Source organism: Saccopteryx leptura, chromosome 1 (genome assembly GCF_036850995.1).
Source record: "Saccopteryx leptura isolate mSacLep1 chromosome 1, mSacLep1_pri_phased_curated, whole genome shotgun sequence".
NCBI lineage: Eukaryota > Metazoa > Chordata > Mammalia > Chiroptera > Emballonuridae > Saccopteryx > Saccopteryx leptura.
The window spans coordinates 37,505,785-37,513,784 of record NC_089503.1 but is presented as its reverse complement, the minus strand read 5'-3'; the positions used below and the strand labels follow the sequence as shown (position 1 = coordinate 37,513,784).

At 46.6% G+C, this 8,000-nt stretch overlaps 1 pseudogene; it reads right to left on the bottom strand.

The window, feature by feature from the left end:
• Positions 1-4,049: 4,049 nt before the first annotated feature.
• LOC136392183 (rho GTPase-activating protein 20 pseudogene) lies at positions 4,050-7,357 on the bottom strand (annotated as a pseudogene).
• Positions 7,358-8,000: the final 643 nt, after the last annotated feature.

The window sequence follows — 8,000 nt, the reverse complement described above, 5'->3', positions numbered from 1 at the left end:
GCCCAGCACATCGGCCGTGGGTACCTCGTCTAGAACCGTAACTGGCTCTGCTTCTTCTAAAACTAAAGGGAGAACTACTGTTCATCATCTCATAGAAGATGAGTTGTCATTTGTCTTTATATCAGTGAAGAAAATACATCATGTTTCACATGATTTGTGGAGAAAATTAGCAAATCATGTGATGGTTCCAAGTAAATTAAAGATATTTGTTAGTAGAACTTTCTCACCTGTGCAAAAAGCAAGCTGAATATTCTAAAACACTTGTACTGCCCAAAAGTAGTCAAGCAAAATGATCGAATTAATTGTAATGGCATCAGAAAAAGCACGAAAAGCAATTTTCACTATCACAGAAATTCTTGCTAAAAAATGCTCTCTTTCACAATTGAAAAATATGTAATTTTGCCAGCATGCTATAAAGTTGTAGAAATCATGTTTGGCAAGGAAAATATGAAATGGGTGTGTTAAAAATTCAAATGTCAGGTAACACCATAGTCGACTTATTCAGGATTTGTTCCTAATGGTTGAATTCTAACGGATGCAATACATTAAAGATATAGACATGTCTCGTATTCAGCTGAAAGGACCAATGAATGTCAATGTAAATGCTAAATCTCCAGCATTCAGTTGATTTATTTATGTGTATATATATATATATATATATATATATATATATTTTTTTTTTTTTTTTTTTTTTTTTTTCTTCTTCTTCTTTCTTTTTTTCAAACTTAGAAGCAGGGAGGCAGTCAGACAGACTCCCACATGCGTGCCTGACTGGGATCCACCAGGCATGCTCAGCAGGGGGCAACATTCTGCCCACTATGGGGCGATGCTTCCCTGCAACCAGAGCCATTCTAGCATCTGAGGCAGAGGCCATGGAGCCATCCTTGGCTACTTTGCTCTAATGGAGCCTTGGCTGCAGGAGGGGAAGAGAGAGATAGAGAGGAAGGAGAGGGGAAAGATTGGAGAAGCAGATGGGCAATTCTCCTGTGTGCCCTGACTAGAAATTGAATCCGGGACTTCCTCCTGCCAGGCCAGTGCTCTACTGATGAGCTAACCGGCCAGAACCACGTGATTTCTTTAAAAAGAAGAGGTATTATTTTATGTTGTGTTATATTTTCTTGGAGAGAGAAGGAGAAGGTTTTGCGTGAAGGAGATAGAAAGAGAGAGAGAAACATCTCCTCATTGTTTTTCTTTAGCTGGGCACCCACTGATTGCTTCTTATCTGTGCCCTGACTCAAGATTGATTTTCTGACTTCAACCTCGGGATGGAACTGGTGACCGTGGTGGTCTAGGACAAAGCCTTATCCAGCACCAGCTACCAGTTCAAGCATTGGTTCTGGCTCGAACACAAGGGTACCAGCTTGACACCCAAGGTCACCATATCGAGCTCCACTCAGGGTACATATGAGAAGCAGTCAATGGCAAAGTTCAGAGGAGCAGTGAGTTGATCTTTTCTCTCTTGCTCCCTCCATCCCTGTCTCAAAAAAATAAAATGTACAATGGATACTACTTCATTTTGGTTACCACTTAAACTGAATTTCTTCATATTAAAAAAAAAAAAAAGCAACACTGCTTCCTTTCCCCACATCCTATTTGTGGAAATCGAGCTTCCCAATGACTCCTGCAAAAGTTTTAAAAGCGTCCCTGTCCAAAATAGAACCTCAGACAAAAGAGACTCTAAAACAAGTCAGGCTCAGCTATCTCATCAAATTTCAAATGCAATGAAATTGAAGAAAAAATAATGACCAAAAGTTATTTTAAGTAACAGCAAAATACCTTGAAGAAAATTTTTTTATAAATTTTTAAATGTCACTTTCTAGGAAAAAAGGTAGGTGATGACTAATTTTTTTGTAGGTCTATCAAAATTATACCTATCTGTTTTCAGATAGGCAAGAAATAGAATTATTTTGTTTGTGCTGTAGAATTTTAGTCATTCGTTTTTGTGCCATTGGAATAGAAATGTTGAAAAGCACTCCTTACTACAATAGTTACCAACTATTCAGATTAAGTATCAAAAAGTATTCAAAAGAATACTGAGAGCAGTTGGTTATAGCTGATAATGGAAAAACTTCTTATACCCTAAAGAAAACATTAACTTTTCCTCTGTAACTGAAAAAATGCAGCATTTAGGAAATCATGGAAATATCATTTCACATGCAAGTTTCCTGGAGCTCAAGAAGAGGATTCAAAACAAGGCCGATTTGTGGTTGAAAGAGACTTCTGATGGTGAACTAAAGAGGTTCTGAGCAACTTGGTATAAGTTCACGGGAGGGAAGGCCCATATTGATTCCTGACTCTATGCCTTCATTCTGATGGCAAGGCCTACTCATCCCAGGGGATAGTCCAGGAGATGTGCCAGTGCCACCTTTAAGGCAAGAGAGGAGAGAAAGGTCCATGGATATGAAATAAGCCACTGGGGAAGAAATAAACCAATGGGCTATCAACTAGATGTCAAGGTGAATCAACTGAGGCAATATTATGTCAAGACTTGGGGAGGTAAGGAAACCCAGATCCAGGGACTCTCTGAGAAAAAGGCCTGATTGCGACTTTGTGGGTCTTCATTCTGTAAATCTTGATTCACCAGCATCCTCTCAATTCCATTGCTTCTAAATGATCCTCAGCAAAAGGAGGACTCAGCAGTCCTGTTTTCTGGCTCACTGCCCTAAGAGGCAGGGCAGCTGAGAAACATCTCAGCAAAAAGCAGCCAAGCTCTGATCACATACATGTTTGCAGGAGCATTCTTGTCATACAGGACAGTTGTCATGGTCTTTATCCACACTTGGGCAAGAGATGCTTTCAGGTTACCTTTGAAAAGATGTTCAGATTAGTCAGTATTACATTTTAGCTCTCTTCCCAGCTCTCTTTTCTGGAGCCTTTGTAGAGCAACACACTACTAATAGAAAAACAATTCAAATAAGCACAACAGCCCCAAATCGGTATCATGACACTCATGGGTCTTGAAACAGTCTGGTTTTACAGTCCAGCGACATCACTGGGCGGTTTTGGGCAGTGATCCTGTGAGGGCATGTGACTGTGAGAGATCAGAGAAAAGGCCACTGGTGTGGACTCGGGGAAACATCTCACAGGATTCCCTTCAGTCCCGGGCATGCTTTTCTTCTTTTTGATGAGCGGCATTATTCTTGTCTATTGATGACAAGTGTTCCAAGGACTATGGATGGTTTCACTGCAATTTACAGCTCTCCCCACAGTCTGTGTTCTTTAATCACCACCCCCTGGCCTTCTCCGAACACAAATCTGACATAATGTCTGTTTTCTATACAGAAGCTGCTCTTTCTAGCACTCTGAAGGTATAGGAAGCATCACGCAATGGGACCACGCCCATGATCTGAAAAGGAACAGGCCTCCCAGTCACTGAGGTGATGCAGGTTTTTCTCATCTGCAAGTTTTTCCTAATGGTCTCAATGAAGAGAATGACTTTGTTGTCCTAAGTAGGAGCAGTGTTTACCTTTATGCTCCCTATCCCAGGTCTTTCATTGGAAAGAGTCATGATGATGATTGTCTTGATGTCATTTTTAGCCCAGTTTCTAGTCTTGTAATCATCAGATTCTGGTGGTGAAATGTCTTTGGTTGTGTATTTGGCCCCTGCATCAATCACTAAGGACTGTGGGCCATGAGTCTGGGCTGACACATCACCCACAACCAAAGAGCTGCAGCAGGATCACGCACAGGCAGGGGACTAGGAGGGCACTGCTCCTTTCGCTGTCCTTTCCAGTGAGATTTCCTACAAACGTCGGGTGTGACTTCCACAAGGCTGAGTGGAGACCTGACATGTTTCTCTAACCTGGGATTAGAGCTATGCAGCTGGGTCACCTTTTGCACCCCAAGCCCTTCGGTTTCCGCTGATGCAGGTGGAACTGTGTGCAGAACCGTCAGTTGTTTCTTGGCTGTAGTCTGGGCAGTGCACACAGATCCCCGTCCTTGGTGGTAGCAAACTGGCTGTGTGCACAGGTTCTAAGCCATCCTTGATCGCAAAGAGCGTAGTCTGCTGACGAACAGCAACCTCTGTTCCCTCCAGGTGGGCTCCCTGCGTCGCCCCAGGGCCTTCATGGCAGCAAGCTGGGCCGTGCTCATGGTCAGGAGCTCTTCTCTTGTCGCAATCTGAGCTTTCTGTACTCCACCGAGTCAGTCGCTTGTTGCAAACAGGGTTGTCGGGTAAAGCCCCCAGGCCCTAGGACATCTCGAACTGGGCTGCCTCTACTGCTGAGATTTCCTCAGTTGACTTGAACTGGGCAGTTTGTACGTCATCCAGGGCTTCTGGTGTGGCCAACAGGGCTTTGTGCAGAGCTTGTCGATCTACCCTTTGCCCAAATTAGGCTCTCTGCAGAGCACCTAGGTGTTCTTTTGCCACAACCAGGGCTGTTTTTCATAGCTAAATGTCCTTCGGTTGTCTTGTATTGGAAGGCCAGTACATCTCCAAGTTTGCTCTTTGCCACACTCTGGGCAGTGTTCACAGTCCTGAGCCCTTTCTTGGCTGTCATGTGAGTGTGTGCAGAGATTCAAGCTCCTTCTGGGATTGCAAATGCGCCTCCTTCACACCATCAAGCGCTTCCCTCACGCCATCCTGGGCTGTGTTCACAGCTCTGATTTCTTTCTTTGCTGTGAACATGGCGGTCTGTGACACATGCAGCCCTTTTGTGGCCTCTGACAGAGCTCTGTGCACATCCCCCAGTCCTTCCTGTACGGCTGTCAGGGCCACGCGCACAGCCCCAAGCTCGTCCGCAGCCTGTTCCTGGGCTGTCTGGACAGCGTTGAGGGTCTCTGTCACCAACCCCAATGATGTCTGCAAAGCTCCTACTTGTCCTGTCCCCTGTACCTGGGCTGGGCACACAGCTGGAATTTCTTCTGCAGCCTGTAATTGGGCTTCAGGTAGGGTTGTAAGCTATTTGGTTGACCTTGCGGGCATCTCTTTTTGTTTCTCTTGTTCTGAGTTGGCTTCTGGGACAGCAGAAGCATGGGGAGGTGGCTGTGTGGTTTTCCTCACAAATGCATTTTTCTTTACCAGTGAACTGGTTGCTCTTGATTTCTATCTGAGGGAACGGATCTTCAAAGAAGCCAAGCCATTTCCCAACCTTTCTGGTTTCAATGTTTATGTCATGGATTTGTGAGCGATACTTTATGGTGCCTCTTTTGGAATAAGTCAGGCACCTGCTCTTGTGCCCAGAAGCGGTGCCAGGCTCTACTGACATGAGACTTGATCTGTGTACATCAGAAGGGATTTTTTCCCACTTTCTCTGAGCTGGAGAATTGCTATGAATGGGAGAGGAAGGTCGGAGGTTGTGAAAACAATCTGTTGAGTGACCTGAGAGCAAGCATAGTCTTGGGAGCTCACAGAAGCCCTTGATGGAGAAGGGCCCGGGGAGGAATCCTCCACTCCATGCAAATGAATGGCTCCCTAGCTAGTTGTACGGTGTTTCTACGCCAGTGTTTTCATGGGGGAGCTCAGTTCACAGGGCTGGTCATCCATGTTGGGCCCTGAGCAGGGCCACCACCTCATCCATCTCTGAGGGCATGGGCTGTGTGAGGCAGAGTTTCCTGGAGCCATCAGAGTCAAGGAGCTGCTGGTTCCCAGGATGATCCCAGGAGGACCTGTGAGTGCATGGTGCCACAGAAATGGCCGCCATCCTGGATTCAGAGAGAACCTGCTCGTGTTTTGTTTCTCAAGCAAAAAAGCTTCTCTTTTGAATATTTTTTATTGTTGGCATCTTTCTCAATGTCAATGCCAGTGACTGAACTATAGATAAATTTTCCTCCTGGAGGGGTTCATTCTGCCATAGAAGGTCCTCATCATCCTTTTTTGAGAGATGCTATTAGAAATGGATGTGCACAGGGGTTCCTGGTAGCCTGAGGGTGGACAGCTGTGAACCCTAGTGGTCGGTGCTGGGTTCTGAGGAGAGCCTGTGTCCCCTCGGGCTTTCTGGAATATTGGGCATAGCCATGGGCAGACAGCTCCTGTCAGATGAGGTGTTGGCACGGTCCTGCAGTGTGGCCTATGAGCGCACACCTGTAGCGCTCACCAGTTCGGATTCGAGGGGCTGTAGCCTGTGGATGTCTTCGTGTTGAGAATGATCTGATTCAAAGTACTCAGGAAAGATGACTTTGCACCTCGGGCTGTCCGAAGCCGTTGTCTCCACAAACAGTGAAGTTGGACGCCGTGCTTTTCCACCCCAGATCCAGGATCCTCAACAGGCCACCATAGGAAGGAGCGTCAGCATCCTCAGTCGGCACCTTCCCAAGCTGTCGTCAGAGAAGTCAGCCGTGTGCAAGCGAGTGACATGGGCGACGTTCTCTCTGGTGTCACAGCTCACTGAGTCCTCCCCAAAGACGGAAGTGATTTCTTCGCCAAATATTGTAAAGCAATTTGCAATCAGAAATTGAACAAGGAGAAGAACCTTTTTGATCATTTCATTTCCTAGTTCTGGGCTTCAGGAAGTAGGAGGCCAAAGAGTGCTTGGAGCCAGACAACTGCCAGGTTATATGTGGTCATCTGATAGGATGAGGAATGTTGCTCGATGTTCTGTAATAGCCTAAACAGGTACCTGAGGGGGAAAAAAATATTGGCTTTTGGAAGCTGGTCCAACACCCACTGAATGGTATTTATTTTCTCTTCATCGTTTTCTTGATCTACTACAAACACCCAGTGAACAAAAAGATCTGATGATATAATACCTCCAAGAATACTTTTGTAGAAAACTTGAAAACAGAGGCTATCACAAAAATAGAGTCACTGTTCTAGTGTACACCGAGGCCAGCATTCAGTTTCTCCTTTAGCTGTCGGGAAGATCTCCCGCTGGCCTGCCTTCTGAAGATGCCCTCTGTGAGGGGTCCTTTCTGATGAAGGACAGAAAGCATATCCAAGACAGCTTTAGGCAGATGGTCATTCTCACAGACGTTTGGCAGAGATGCGCCAAAGAACTGTGCTGGCACCGGAGAGGTTGGTGACACTAGCAAGTTGTCCAGGCCAGTGCTAAAACCCGCCAAGAGGCCCAATCAGCGATCCATCTTCTCTTCCACTGCTTCCGCCCCAAATAGCTCAGCGCCTGATCACAGCCCAGCGGCAGGGCTGCAGGGTGAAATGGCACCATGTCCGCAGGGGCAGCTGCTCCATGAGGAAGGGCTCTGGCAGGTTGGAAGTGCAGGCGGAGTCCTCTGAGCCCCGTGTCAGCAGAGCCGTGTCTCGAAGATGGCTCATTTTGATTATTTAGGGGTTTTTGTGTCCAGCAGGTGGGTAAGGTGCCATTTCTTGGTCAGAACTGACCCATACCTGGTAGTCTCTCTCAGAACCAGGCAGCTGTAGCATTGCTAATGACATGTGTATAACTTCCTTCACTATGTCTGCTCATTTTATCCACTTGGTGAGATTTTATAGAAAGTTTGGGTTTCTTTTCCATGAGGCCATTAGAGAACTGGCATGTTTAACTGTGTCTTGCCTGGGATTAGAGCTATGCAGCTGGGTGATCTTTCACACTCCAAACACCTCGGTTTCTGCTGATGCAGGTGGACCGTGTGCAGAGCCATCAGTTCTTCCCGGGCTTTAGACTGGGCAGTGCACACAGCTCCTTGTCCTTGGTGGCAGCAAACGGGGCTGTGTGCACAGGTCCTAAGCCATCCTTGATCACAAACAGGGTAGTCTGTGACATATATACAGCTTCCTCTGTTTCCTTGAGGTGGGTTCCCTGCTTCAACCAAGGCCCTCCATGGCAGCAAGCTGGGCCATGTTCATGGCTAGGAGCTCTTCCCTTGTCGCAGCCTGGGCTGTCTGTACTGCAGCGAGTCCATCGTCTGAGGCTATCAGTGCTGTCTGTAAAGCCCCCGGGTCCTTGGACGTCTCGACGTCTCGTGTTCGGCTGCCTCTATCACCTAGAGATATTCGGGTTACTCGAACTGAGCAGTCTGCACATCATCCAGGGCTTCTGGTGTGGCCAACAGGGCTGTGTGCAGAGCTTCTAGATCTCCCCTTGACCCAAACTGGGCTGTCAGCA